Source organism: Bidens hawaiensis, unplaced genomic scaffold (genome assembly GCF_021521415.1).
Source record: "Bidens hawaiensis isolate Kalapana, Puna unplaced genomic scaffold, B.hawaiensis_p1.1 tig00001087_1, whole genome shotgun sequence".
NCBI classification, from domain to species: Eukaryota; Viridiplantae; Streptophyta; class Magnoliopsida; order Asterales; family Asteraceae; genus Bidens; species Bidens hawaiensis.
This window is the reverse complement of record NW_027491062.1, coordinates 301,070-316,259: the sequence shown is the minus strand read 5'-3', so window position 1 is coordinate 316,259 and position 15,190 is coordinate 301,070. Positions and strand designations below refer to the sequence as shown.

General features: G+C 36.8%; 1 pseudogene across 1 annotated transcript; it reads left to right on the top strand.

Annotated features, from left to right (window-relative positions):
* The first annotated feature begins 1,644 nt into the window (after positions 1-1,644).
* LOC143556921 (labd-13Z-ene-9,15,16-triol synthase, chloroplastic-like) lies at positions 1,645-14,229 on the top strand (annotated as a pseudogene). The gene is made up of 2 exons (XR_013139466.1): positions 1,645-2,851; positions 13,012-14,229. The product of XR_013139466.1 is annotated as a labd-13Z-ene-9,15,16-triol synthase, chloroplastic-like (transcript).
* The last annotated feature ends 961 nt before the right edge of the window (positions 14,230-15,190 follow it).

Below are 15,190 nucleotides of genomic sequence, written 5' to 3'. Positions count from 1 at the left end.
ATGCTCATACTTGGTTTGGTTTGGTTTGAAAGCAAGCCGAACCGAGCGGATTGAATTTAAAGAAACGAGCGATATCTTATGCTTGAACTTGGTTTGGTTTGAAACCGAGCGGCTTGGTTCGGCTTGGTTTTGCTTGATTTCGTACAAAGTTTCCAATTTTAAATTTCTAAAACTTCAAAATATCATTAATTCAGGACTTTCAACTCAAATGTCTAAAGTTCCACCTTTAAAATGTATAAAACTCAAAGTAAACAACAAAACATATATAAAACGAGCGGCTATGGTTTAAATTTAAACTTTGAATTCAACACAAAAGATTGAAATTTTAAAAACTTTAAATAAATAGTATATTCATAAAGTTTATATATAAACTAATAAATAAAAAATAATACGAGCAAAACGAACCGAACCAAACCGAGCGAGGCTTTACTCGTGCTTGGATTGTTTTTAAACTGAACCAAACCGTGCGGAACGGCTCACTTCCAAACCGAGCTGAAACTAAATGAGCATTTTTCGAGCAATTTTCGAGCAAACGACAAACGAGCGGCGAACATTTTGGACAGCCCTACACGATACAAATGATGAATTTTGAAAAAGAAAGATAGCGGTGCAAATGTTAACAACAAACCACATGGTTGCAAAATGAAGAGGTATAATGGTTTTTTCACAAAAAAAATTAACAGAAGTCAAAGTTTGACTTAACGAAGGGTTCTGATTGCAAACAAGTGCAGCCCACCATGGTGAAATCTGAAAAAAACAAAAAAAAAAAAAAAAAGAAAAACCAACCCACCATAGAGTGCAATTATGCGGAATGGTATTTAGGGGTGTTCAAAACCGGATATCCGAGTTTCGGAAATCCAAACTACGAATATCCGGTCCTTTAAGATAGTGGATTTTACTATCCGAATTTGAAATTTCGGATACCCGAACTTCGGATATCCGATCGGATAGTGATTCGGATATCCGAAAGAAAATATGAAAAATAGAAAAAAAAAATGGAAAAACAAACAAACAAACAACCAACATGTTTTAACATTAAAATTACATGTCACCAAACATTCAATCCAACAACCTGTTTTAAAAACTTACAAGTCACAGCATTAAATCCAACAACCTAAACACAATAGGTTTTCCAATCTAACAAATCTAATAGATAAGTCTAACAATCTGCAATACAATCTAGCATACCTATCGTCTTATCAAGGAGGTACTGTAGTGATTTGGTGCAGACGGAAGAGGACAACGGCGCCCGAGGAAGAACGTGGTGAGTGGTGAGGGTCAGACGGATAGTGCCGGAGGTGGCGAGTGGTGACGGTGATGGACAGTGTAGCGGCGGATGGATGTGGTGTGGTAGTGAGGATGATTGGGTTAGAGTTAGAGAACGGCTGTGAAAAAGTTCGAAAATTAGGGTTACATAAGGTTTATGGATGGTATAAGGTTTATATATTAAAATTAAAAAAATATTAAATTTAATATTTCAGATAGTTCGGATATTTGAACTATCCGAAAAGTCCTAAAAGTGTTATCTGAATCCCAATCCCAATCCGAATTTTCAGATATCCGAAATTTTGAATAGTTCGAATACGGATTATTGGATAATTCGGATACGGATACTTTTGAATAGCTCTAATGGTATTGACCACATTGATATATTTTTCCATTAAACTCAAAATTTAAATTACACCGTCATTTTCAAAAGACCAAATTATTACAATGCAACCATAAGTTTTAGACATTTGAGACGTGAAAAAATCTATTCTACAAAAGAAGGAAAAAAAAGTAACCACATATAATTATCATGATCCAGCCAAAATGGACTATAAATGCAACCATGAACTGGCAGCATTGGACTCACTACCCAAGGTCCCAAGTTCCATTATTTGCAAAATGGCCGAACAAAGTAATCATGTATTAGGGTGGTGGGAAGGGAGAAATGACAACCAGCTAACTATGTTAGTTGCCACAACTTCATTATTCATCTTGGCTTCTTTATGGTACAAGTTCAAACCTTTGAACTCCTCAAATGGTGCACCACCATTGCCGCCAGGTCCCCGTTCGTTGCCAATCGTTGGGTACATTCCGTTTCTAAGTTCTGAATTCCACACACAGTTCACCAACATGGCTCACACCTACGGTCCCATTTTCAAGTTAAAGTTGGGAAGTAAACTTTATGTTGTGATAAACACCCCGGAGTTGGCAAAGGAGGTGGTTCGGGACCAAGACGAGACCTTTTCTAACCGTGACCGAAGTGCTGCAGCCTTCGCATTAACCAACGGTGGTCAAAATATCGTATTTTCCGACAACAATCCCAGTTGGCGTAAGCTTCGTAAGATATTTGCTCATGAGATGTTAAGCCACAAGAATCTTGAAGCAAGTGGTTTTGTTAGAAGGGACGAAGTTAGAAAAGCCGTCACGAATGTTTTTGGTAAACTTGGTACCAAAGTTAACATTCGTGAGATCGCTTTTTCTACGGGGACAAATGTCCTAACAAGAATAATATGGGAAAGTGCCCCAGATAAAATGATGAAAAAAAAACAATCTTGGAACTGAGATAGATATTGTGGCTTCAAACATCGTGCATATACTTGGACGGATGAATTTATCCGATTTCTTCCCTGCTCTTGCACCGTTTGATTTACAAGGTGTCGTACGGGACATGGAGAAGCAACGTAACAAGTTGGATCAACTTTTCACTAGCATCATTGAAGATCGAATCAAATCCAACTTAAAGAAGTCGCCGGACGAAGTGAGGCATGATGGAAAGAAGGACTTTCTACAAGTCTTGTTAAGCTACAGAGATGAAAAAGATGGAACACCGCTTAACATGACCCAAATAATGGCACTTCTCCTGGTAAGATTTATTCTAACAAGTCCTTAATTTTTACATTCGTGTACCATCTAATAAATAGATATAAAAGTTGAAAAAGAATATATTTCAACACAGGCTTAAACAAAGTGGAATATAAACTCTTGCAATTGGAAACTTTTGTGGTCAAATTATGCCGGCACATGCAAGTTGCCTCTAGATAAAGAGTTTAATTTTTCACATTCGCACACCATCTAATAAAAATATCTAAAAAATTGTCCAAAGCCTTAACTAACCAAACTCTAGAGACAAAACAAACGCCAAAAGAAAACAAAAGCTAAATCTTTTTCATAAATTTCCCCAACTCGTTCTTCTGGCCAACTTCATCATTGTCACATAACTTTGCATAGTAATTTCTCATTCCATGAGATCAAGTATCACAATCTGAGTCAAAAAATTTATGCACCTTTTGTTTTCCTTTTCCCAGATCGATCCCTTGATCGACATCATATGAATCATCAATTTCCTCATCCTCAACTAATCCATCAAATTTATTTGAAACATAAACCCCCTTTTGCATATTATCATTTTTCACTTCTTGTACAACCGGATCCCAAGTCAACCCAAAACCAATTCCTTTACTCCAAATATGGCCAAGACAGCAGATGGTCAAGACCCAAGATTGGACTGAATAGAAGAGACAGTGGTGGCCGAAAGTTCGATCAAGCAGCAACATAGGAGGGCTTAGACATGGCATTTGAGCCTGTATCAACAAATCCAGTCGCCATATTTTTGTCATTTGGGCCAGCATTAATAACCACCACTTCAATAATTGATGAGATGAATCCAAATGACCAAAACACCCCCACATTTTACATAGAGGAGGTTCCCATTTATAACCAATTTCTAAGTATCCAATCCGGGGCAACCATCACTATGAGGAAAAGCCGTCTTAACACGATCAAGAAGTCCTTTTCTGGTATGTGCATCCACATGGACTCTAGCATAATCAAGAGGTCCATATTTCATCACATCTAACAAACCGTTGCTTTATCTAACATTAAAGGCTTATCGGTGGCACTAACAATTTGTCTGATATTACCACCGTTCCAAGCACACAATGGAAGATCCTTAATATTAACCCAAAAAGGAACCAAGCTCGCGTTCGTTTTAGATAGAAATGAATCCGGTTCCCATAATTGTAGAACTGAGGGAACATTATTAACCAACACAAGCTTAAAGGTATGCAATTGGAAACTTTTGTGGACAAACTAGACCGGCATAAATTGCCTCGAGACAAAGAGTTTAATTTTTGACATTCATGTACCATCTAATAAATAGATCTAAAAAGTTGAAAAAGAATCAATTCTAAGTTCTAACACAGCACAAGCTTAAAAGTGTGCAATTGAAAAGTTTTGTGGACAAATTATGCCGGCACAAATTGCCTCTTAGATAAAAAGTTAAAAGTTATACTTTGGTAATTTTGTAGGGCAGATTAATGCATGTGTTTGACACAACATTATATTAGGCTCGTACATCCTATATAATAAAATGGTACTCGTCTTACCATAAACCTTAATTAGATAATCTACTTCGTCCCACACAAAAACACCATTACCTGCCCGACCGTAGCTAAGAGGCAATTGAAGTGAGACAGCGATTGTCTTTTTTGTGGTCCTCGCCATCAATATGTCTCTCGATGCAAGGTTTGTCAGTGAGACAGTGGTACGTTGTCATTTTTTGTGGTCCTCGAAACACCAATAATCGAAAGCTCTTCTTGCATTCAACTTAAATATGATAGCATATTAAATGTTGTGGCTGAACCAAGTTCGTTTCACAATCTTGTTCTTGAATTAGCTGTCCTATTTTTAGAGGACATATGGTTTTTACGTGGTAATTATAATACAATTCACTTCTGAATAACTCATTATAATACAAACATGTTGGGATTGATTAATCTTTGTTACGGAAACAATTTTCACTGGGCATGCGCGGCCGAGAGCTATACATACCATTAACTGTATTTCTTAATAGTTCTAAATGTTGTCCGTTCATTTACATCATGTCTGAGTGTTAGATATGTTGAATCAATTTCAACATATGGTATCAATTATACACGTCCTAAATTAATCTACCACAAGTAATGAGTTGTAAAACTTACTTGATGGAGAAGATTCATTCCTTTGAGTGTTTGATGAAGATGAGGCCATGACGGTGATCTTGATTAAGAGTCTAATTGCCTTTTGATTATGATGGATTTGTTAGTGTAATCTTGCGTAAGTGCGGGGACCTAGTTGTCGTATTTACAAACCTAGGGGGGTTTTGAGTTAGTTTTTCTCCAATCTTGTCTAATAAGTAATTGTATGGTTATAAATATGGTTATTTGTAATCAAGTATTCACAATTTAATAATCAATACAATAAAGGTTTAGACTTGAATCTTATTGTCTTCAATTGGTATCGATCAGAGCCTAAATATCGATCAACAAGTTCCGGAGGCTCAAGGCATCTCCGATCGTAGGCGAGTCCGGCGAGGAAGGCAATCACATCGGGTTGCAAGACCTCTGTGACGGGTTCTAAGATCGATCGAAGATCAAGAGCGGCAACCAGAAAGAAATATTCGGTGTTCATCTATTTCCGTCGAGGTTGGCGTTACGTCTCCTGCGAACAGATAACACAGAGAGAAGGTGTGTTTCTACAAAACTGATAAGACTTCTTGAACGTGATCAAGGAGACAATTCAAGAAAAGGGATTCGGTTTCTTGAACGTTAACGGGTTGCGGCGAACTGGTTTGTTTTGCCGGCGCAAAGCAAAAGAAGTACCAGGAAACTTTTGTCTTCACTAATATTCACAAGTCGTAGGGTTCCTGTGGTGGGGACTTTTAATTGTTTAACTCCTTTTAAATGAGGGGAAAAAGAGGCTACGAAGAATAAGAATATTTTCTTATTAAACTTTTAGTTTGTTTCCTTTACAAACAGAAAAGTTTTTTTCCATAACAAAATTACAAGGTTTTGAACCGATCCAAGTTGGATTAAAGAAAATTGAATCAAGATTTTAATTTAAGTATCAACGAAGAAGGAAGATGGGAGACATGCCAAGTAATCAAGTCGAAGGGCCAAGTAATCAAGTTGGTTTTCCCAAAGAACCGAGTTCCATATCGATTCATTTTCTGATCCTTACGTCCACCAATTACATGATTTGGACGGTAAAAATCAAGGCCATCTTCAAGGTTCAAGGGTTGGAGGCTATCGAACCAAAATCGGAAATAGTGGTTGACTCGAAGATAGACGGGTTAGCGATTGTGTACCTTTATCAAGCCATGCCGGAGGCTTTGGTGATGCAAGTGGCTCACCTTTCCACCGTTAAAGAGATATGGGATACACTTAAGACTCGTTTCATTGGGGTTGATAGAATTCGAGAAGCACGCGTTGAGTCTCTTCAACATGAGTTCGATGTACTCATGATGAAAGAAACGGACACGATGGATGACTTCTTGACCAAGATAAGCCAAATAGCTTCCAAAGCAAGCAATCTTGGAGAACCGCTTGAAGAAAAGCCCCTTGTGAGAAAGCTTTTGAAGTCCGTTCTAAGAAAGAGGTATATAGCGATTGTCGTTACTATTGAACAATTTGCCAATATAAAGACCATGACGTTCCATGAAGCCGTTGGACACCTAAAAGCGTTTGAGGAACTATCTGGAGATAAAGACAAACCTGTGTCCGGTAAGCAAGAACAACTCCTATATACGTATGAAGAATGGAAAGCTAAAAACAATCAAGAAAGGCGTTACGGGAAAGGCAAGATAGAAACTGAATCAAGTCAAAAGAACAAGGGAAAGGGTAAGGTTGTGAATCGGGAAAAGAAAGAACCCCGAGTGAAGAAGGATCGGTCAAAGATTAAATGTTATCGGTGTGATGAACTAGGACACTTTGCCACGTCATGTCCTAACCGAAACAAGGAGAAGAACGATCAAAGTAGCCACGCTCAAGATGGCAGACCGGTTCTAAACATGATGTCGGTAGATCGGAGAAAGGAAGATGTTATTTTTCTAAAAAAAGACCGGGTTGATCCGAGGCAATATGCTTCAATCCCATGTGATAAAAACACATGGATATGGATTCTCGATAACGAGGCGAGTAACCACATGACGGGAAATCCAGATTGCTTTTCCAACATTGATCGCAACATGACTGGTAAAGTAAGTTTTGCTGTTGGTTCGTGTGTTGAAATCAAAGGTCGGGGCACAATAATAGTAGAAGGTCAATGGGAAGAACAACGAGCCTTGAGTGACACTTATTTTATTCCAACTCTCAAAAATAATACTATAAGTCTCGGACAATTAGAAGAAGGAGGATGCGATATCGGGATCCAAGACGATATCTTATGGGTATTTGAACAAGATGGAAGGCTTGTAATCAAGGTACCACGATCTTTTAAACGAGTTTATAAAATTAATTTAAAGGTTGTTTCTCCGGTTTGCTTACAAGTCAATTTGCATAGTGTTGCATGGATATGGCATGCTCTATTGGGGCATTTGAATTTCGATGCCCTTCGGGGTCTCTCGAAACTCGCGGATAGGGTGCCAAGAATCGAACACCCGATGCAAATTTGTGATGCATGTATGCTAGGCAAACAAACAACATCAGATATCCCGAAAGAATCCAATTATCGTGCAAAGGTACCGCTCGAGCTCATTTATGCCGACGTTTGTGGCGCGATTAATCCCGAGACACATGGTGGTAACCGATACTTTTTGCTTGTTGTTGATGATTACACCCGCTATGTGCTTGCGGGCTTACTCATTGATTTCGTGAAAAAAAGGTGGAAAATGAAATGGGCAAGAAACTCAAAACCATATAAACCGACAACAGGGGAGAGTTTACATCCCATGTGTTGGAAGATTACTTATCAAGTATAGGTGTGGCACATCAGTTTATGGCCCCGTACACCCAACATCAAAATGGGGTGGTTAAAAGAAGAAACCGAACCATACTTGGTATGACTCGAACTTTGTTAAAGGCGATGTCACTACCACAAGACTTATGGGGAGAAGCAGGTCATCAGTCGGTTTATTTACTAAACCGATCACCAACAAAATCCTTGGAGGATTCGACTCCGTACGAGCGTCTTAAAGGAAGAAAACCGAACCTTTCACACGTTAAAGTGTTTGGATGCACGGGGTATGTAAAAATCCTTGGTATCGGTCAAAAGAAATTAGACGACCGAAGCATTGTGAAGGTTCACTTAGGTACTCAATCTGGAACAAAAGCCTACCATATGTTTGATTCGATCAAAAGGCGAGTACACGATACACGGGATGTCAAGTTTGATGAGTGTAAAACGTACGCGTGGGCTGATCTTGATAAACAAGAGGGAAAAAAGGGTACTAAATGGACAGAGTTTATTGTTAGGTGCGATATTGAACCCGAATCGGAGCAAGTGACAACCAGGTTTGACACCGGGTCCGTAAACCGACATGATACCGGTGAGTTGGTTCGTATCAGAAACAGAAGTGAGTCGTCAAGTTCAGAAGGTGGCAGCCCACCCGTAAGCCCGACTAGGTCTAACACGGGCCTAAACGAAGAACCGTTACAAGTTATCCAGCCGCGTCGAACTACTCGAAAGACGACTTTACCCAAGAAATTTAGCGACTTCTAGTTGAAGGGATACCGACATCCGCCGAGCAAAACCTGACAACTGACGAGGTAAATTTCTATTATTATTCGATGATGAACTGGTAAATTTTTCGAGAAGCGAATAATGAAAAATATTGGAGAAAAGCAATGGAAGTGGAGATTGAGTTGATTGAAAGAAACAAGACATGGCGGTTAGTCGAAGCAGCACCCAAAGTAAACCGATAGGTTTAAAGTGGGTCTATAAAATCAAAATAGATGAAGCCGGAAAAATAGCCAAGTACAAGGCTCGACTCGTAGCTAAGGGATACGTTCAGAAATACGGGATTGATTTCGAAGAGGTGTTCGCACAAGTGGTGAAATCGAAACCATTCGAATTTTACTCGTGTTAGCAGCAAACCGAGGTCAGGAAGTTCATCACTTGGATGTAAAATCCGTGTTTCTTCATAGTGATTTGAAAGAAGAGGTGTGCATGTTTCAATCGGATGGGTTTGTTAAGAAAGGTCAAGAAAGAAAAGAGTACAAGTTGGCTAAAGCTTTATATGGTCTACGCCAAGCTCTAAGCTGCGTGGAATACTAAACTAGATGGGTCGTTAAAGGAACTCGGTTTCACTCGATAGAGTTTATGTGGATGATTTGATAGTTACGGGTACAAGTGTGCAAGAAATTTCAAATTTTAAAAGACAAATGGAGTCAAGGTCCGAGATGAGTGACCTCGGGTTGTTGCACTAATATCTCGGGATCGGAGTGAAGCAAAGCGATCGTGGGATAACGTTATTGCAAAGTGATTATGAAAGAAGACCCTAAAAGAAGCATATCTTTGGGAGTGCAACTCGACTCAATTTCCGATGAAACTGGGCTTAAAGTTGTGTAAAGAAGATGAGAATCCAAAGGTATATCCGACCGGTTATAGAAAGATAATCGGAAGTTTGCGGTATTTAACTCATACGAGACCCGATTTGAGATACTCGGTTGGTTATGCGAGTAGATTAATGCAATCACCAACTCAAGCTCATGCTCAAGCGGTTGAATATATTCTCCGATATCTAAGAGGTTCACTAGACTTTGGTATTACTTACTCGAGAGGCAGAAACAATATGTTGCATGTGTATAGTGATAGTAGTAATGCAGTGGATATGTATGATGGTCGGAGTACATCAGGTTTGATTTTCTACTATGGTACATCACCGATATCTTGGGTTTCTCAAAAACAAGGAACGATGACGTTATCATCATGTGAGGTTGAATTTATGCAGCTACATCGGCTGCATGTCAAGCATTATGGCTTCGGGGTTTATTGTCAAAGATGACCGGAGAAAAGGATGAGATCGTTACGTTGAAGGTGGATAATTCATTAGCTATTGCCTTGATGAAGAACCTCGTTTTTCACGGGAGAAGCAAGCACATTAACGCACGATACTATTTCATTCGGGAGTGCATCGAGAGAAAACAAATCAAGGTGGATCCTGTAAGTGGAGATTTACAAAGAGCAGACATCCTTACAAAAGCGTTGCCACAGTTGAAGTTTAACGAGATGCGAAGCTTCATCGGTGTCACAAGATTAGGGGGGTGATTGTTAGTGTAATCTTGCGTCAGTGCGGGGACCTAGTTGTCTTATTTACAAACTTAGGGGGTTTCTGAGTTAGGTTTTTTCTCCTATCTTGTCTAACAAGTAATTGTATGGTTATAAATAGAGTTATTTGCAATCATATTCACAACTTAACAATCAATACAATAAAGGTTTAAACTTGAATCTTATTGTCTTCATGATTGAGTTATGGTGTTAGAGAATTATATGATCGTGAGAATGAAGGAACGACCATTGTATTGTAACTGTTAATTAGGGAATGACTCAATAATATTTTAACCACCATATTTACAAGATAACCTCTTGCTTCCAAAGATAGATTTCAGATATTTATGCGCACATTTTATTTGTTTTGTGAGCTTGGCCCTTACCTGATTTGCCTACTAAGAGAACATAAGTTTGTTTTTTGGATGCATGAGTAGAGATTTCGAAGGAGGTGACCTATCATAAGACTGCTCACATACAAACACCAAGACCTTGTTGAACCAATAAAGAAAATAAAATTAAGCCAACTTGTTTTTATTTATTTTCTTCTTTTTAAGTAAAACTTGTCTTCATGAGCACCAAAAGGAATATCACCTCTTGACTTTTTACCAAAACAACTGATCATAGTAACTTGCTTGTTCTTCCGATAATTGCGCCTAACATAAAAGCACACCGTTGTCTTCCGATACCTAAATCTCAGCTCGCCAACCCTTGCCTCGATATTATCACACCCCGTTTGCACTTGGCTATAATTCCAATAATGACTTGACCGAATCCTCCTTGTCAATGTCAATTATAAGTTTGATTGATGTCTTGAGTACTCTTCAGTCTCCTCCTTATCGATCACGACTTTTGTCGATAAACTCCCAGAGTGTAACCACTTTGATACCAATTTAAGAAAGAATTGATATAACTCACCAAATCGTAAACGTACAAAAAATTAATACTTAATAACTCCCAATATATTATAGCTGAAATATAAATCAAAATATTACATAATTTTCTTGTTTTTTTAACGAACCGGTTGTATATCATGTGTTCTTATAATGTTTAACCATACCTCGGTTTATATAGAATAACACTAACTTGCTAGCCAAGACATTACCAGTTATAATTAGTATTACAAAACAATTAGGAAACACAACCAACTTTACCTACTTGTCAATATTTACCCCATCAAGTTCATAGATGTATGACTTGGGGTCCGAGATTACCAACAAAATACACTTAACTGTGAAGTTTCATCCCTTCCACAACTAATTTTTTCAAAAAGTGTACATTGATGATATTTGAGGTCTGCTAGTTCTTATGAGCCTAATATCTCTTTATTCCAACCCATAGGAGTTACAATGTTTGGACTCGTAATCCATATGAGTTTTGCCTTTCCATCATTAAAGATGTAATCCATATGAGTTTTGCCTTTCCATCATTAAAGATGTGGGATTGTCATAAGTTCGCACAAACACCTCTTGATATACTAATATCGGTCTATTTGCCAAACAAACAAACAAACAAATAAATAAATACCATGGATTGCCTTTTGTTTTCTAAATTGACACGTCCTAGGAATATAGGTTCCAAGAAGTAGTTAGATAATATGGGCTAGTATGATGTTACAAACAAATTAGTGTTTTCTATGTAACCTTCTACCTATCATGTTACTATTATAAAATAAATCATCCTGTTTCCCAAATTTCACTCCTAAATATTTAGATATGGAAATATAAAAACCGCAAAAACTCCATGCATATAGAACATATCTAATCTCTACACATTTTATAGTTAACTAGTTTTTATCCCTGTATTACGGGGGTTGTTTTATATTATTTGTTCTAATAATTATTTATTTTTTGAATTTATATCTTTTATATTGTATGAAAATTAATAATATACTTATGGTTTGATGATAAATTGTTTCACAAATAATGAGATGTTATAACCCGATTTAAAAACTATATGGTTTCGATGAGAGCCACGACCCGTTTATTCTTTTTACTATAAAATTTGTTTTTTAATTATAAATAATACTTATGAAAGTTAATAATATACTTATGGTTTGATGAGACCCAAGACCCGTTTATTTTTTTACTATCAAATTGGTTTTTTAATTTAAATAATATATATATCTTTTTTAAAATAAATACGATATTAATTTTTATTATATCCTATTTTATAGGATTTTTACATCAATAATTTAGTGAGAATCATTTTTAATTTAATGAGATGTTATAACCCGTTTAAGGAATATATGGGTTTGGTAAGACCCATACCCATAAATTCGGGTCAAATGAATGAAAAGTCTTCATTTAAAAATCAAGAAAATCTGGTGACTCTAAAAAAGGGGAGCGACCACATCGCGACACGTAGGATTTTTATGTCTTCGTTTATATATATTATAGATAAAGATTAGGTTGTTTTTAGAATATTTTATGTAAATATGAATATCGTATGTATTTTGTTTCGGTATATAAGTCGTCACACTCTTCAAAGAGTATAATCTTTTATTAAACAAGGTATTTGATCAGGTCTACTACTTTATTTTAACATAAAAAACTAGTTCACTATGTCAGTTGTCATCAATAAATCTTAAAGCATTTATTTTCTTTGATGAGATGGGAAGATGGTTAGTATACATAATAGGAGGTTAATCGTTTAATCCATTCATGTAGATTGAAAGTAGTAATCTATATTTCAAATAATTAAGTGCATAATCTTCAACATAAAACTTGTTTCATTTACTGACTGGGCATCACATAACACTTATCTCCGCAGTTTGTAGCCTCCCACTACACATAGCATTAAAACCCTATAAAACTTGACGATGAAAAGACAGTACACTCATGGAAAGTCGATACGACCTTTTTTCTAGCGACGCCACATATTCTTTCTTTAACACTTCCATCAACGACTTTGGCAAAATTGATTATTTGTACACATTTTCATTAATTAGTCTTTGTATACATGAATTGGGAATAACCTGGTAAAAAATTGTTTTATCAGGACATTATAATTGCTGGAACAGAAACATCATCAACATCAATAGAATGGGTGATGTCAAATATTATGCAAAATCGCAACATAATGAAAAAGGTTCAAGAAGAATTAGTGGAAATTGTAGGACTAAATAACATGGTCGAAGAATCTCATCTTCCAAAACTACAATACCTTGATGCAACTATTAAAGAAACATTACGTAGTATCCTATAGTGCCTTTCCTAATCCCACGATCACCAAGCAAGGTACGCATTGTAGGGGGGTATACCATTCCAGAAGGTTGTACTGTCTTTCTGAATGTTTGGTCAATCCATCGTGATTCTCGGTACTGGGATGATCCTTTGAAATTCAATCCCGAGAGGTTCTTGGCAAGCAAACGGGATTATAAGGGAAACAAATTGATGTTTTTCCCATTTGGATCAGGAAGAAGATTGTGTCCAGGTATTTCGTTGGCAGAAAAAATGTTAATGTTTATATTGGCTTCTCTCTTGCACTCATTTGATTGGAGCTTACCCGAGGGAGAAAATCATGACCAAGCTGAAATATTTAGCATTGCATTAAGGAAAAGAAAACCGCTTATTGCTATCCCGTCTCAAAGACTACCCGATGCAAGCCTCTATATGTAATCCTATCCTAAATTGGATGACTTATTGTGTTTTGAATAATCATTGTGTTGAACAATGAACCTGGTAGGAAAGAGACCCTCTTTCTTATTGGAAGATGTTAGTAACAATTATCTTTAGGACTATATGTATCATGTGTATTGTATTTGTTATGTAATCGTTTTGAGTTTAATGAGAAATATAAAGACATGTTTTAAACAATATATTATGTAGTATAATCATATATATATAATCAACAAAAAGTTGTAAGTTCTAGTATAAAAAACATGAAGTTGGTGCAAAAAGTGTAAACTGATACAATAATTCAATGGCGCGCTCAAAACGATATAACCCATCAAATAAGTGGTGGGTTTATGGAGACTTAATTGCCCCGGGTAAAAGACATTTTTGTGGTAGATTAATTAAATGAAAACTAGTGGTAGGCTTGGCCAATATTATTTAATTATGGCTCATTATTAGTTTTTTAGGGATTAAGTTGTAAACCATAATCTAGTATCTATATATATTTAGCCTTTAACTTGTAATTTCTCATCACGAGTGAGGCCGAAAACAATAATAAAAAGAATCATGGTTGCAGCCCGTGGACGTAGGTCAGCCGACCGAACCACGTAATCTCGCGTGTTCATCTTCATTTATTATTTCTCTTGCAGAGTATTTTGTGTTTGTGTGTGTTTTGCAATACCTGAATCCCTAACAATAAGTATATCTCCAAATAAGTACCCAACTGCACAATATCGTGAACTAGTGCTTTGCACACAACCTGCATGACATCGTGAAGCTTTACACAGAGCTTGCACAATATTTTGAACAGCTAGTGCTTTGTACAGAGCTGGCTCTAGCTAGCGTAAAATCAAGCTTGGGTTTTAGGACCTCACTTGAAAAATCAATATAATTATTTTTGTTAACCACTTGAGCTCAAGTGGCCAGCCAAATGATGGGTAAGAGCTTAATGCCGGTTGGCCTCTCAAGTTCGAATCTTGATGGCGATACGAGTTTTTTAATAGAGTGTCCCTTCCCAGAGAGCTTGCTCTTGTGGGCGGACAACTCCTGTCAAGTGGCAAGGAGCTCGAAATTTTCTCGTGGAACGCCTAGCCAAACTCGGATGCCAAGCGTGGGCCCGGTTAAGACAACATAGTCTTGGCCCGAGTGGGGCGGTTGGGGCTATTTCCGAGAGCTGTGACTGATTATTCAACCACTATGAAAGTCACCGTTCAAAAAAAAATATAATTATTTTTGTTATTTATTATTTTTATTAAAGTCTTTTATAATTGCTCGTAATAAATAAATGAATGGTTCATTTAAGTAAATAAGGATCTCATATTTTATAAATTAAAAAAATATATATATATATCATATCGACTACATGTTAAAAATAACTGGTAGAACTATTCTTTTAAATATGGTTTTGAATAATGAGAAACAATTACCATTATTTATATTTAAAATGAAATGATTCAAAAAACACTACCTTAAATTCAATACCTCTGATGTGGGACATTGCCTCACGATTTCTATAACTATTTAAACCAATTATTTTGCTACAATAATGTTGTTTTGTTTAT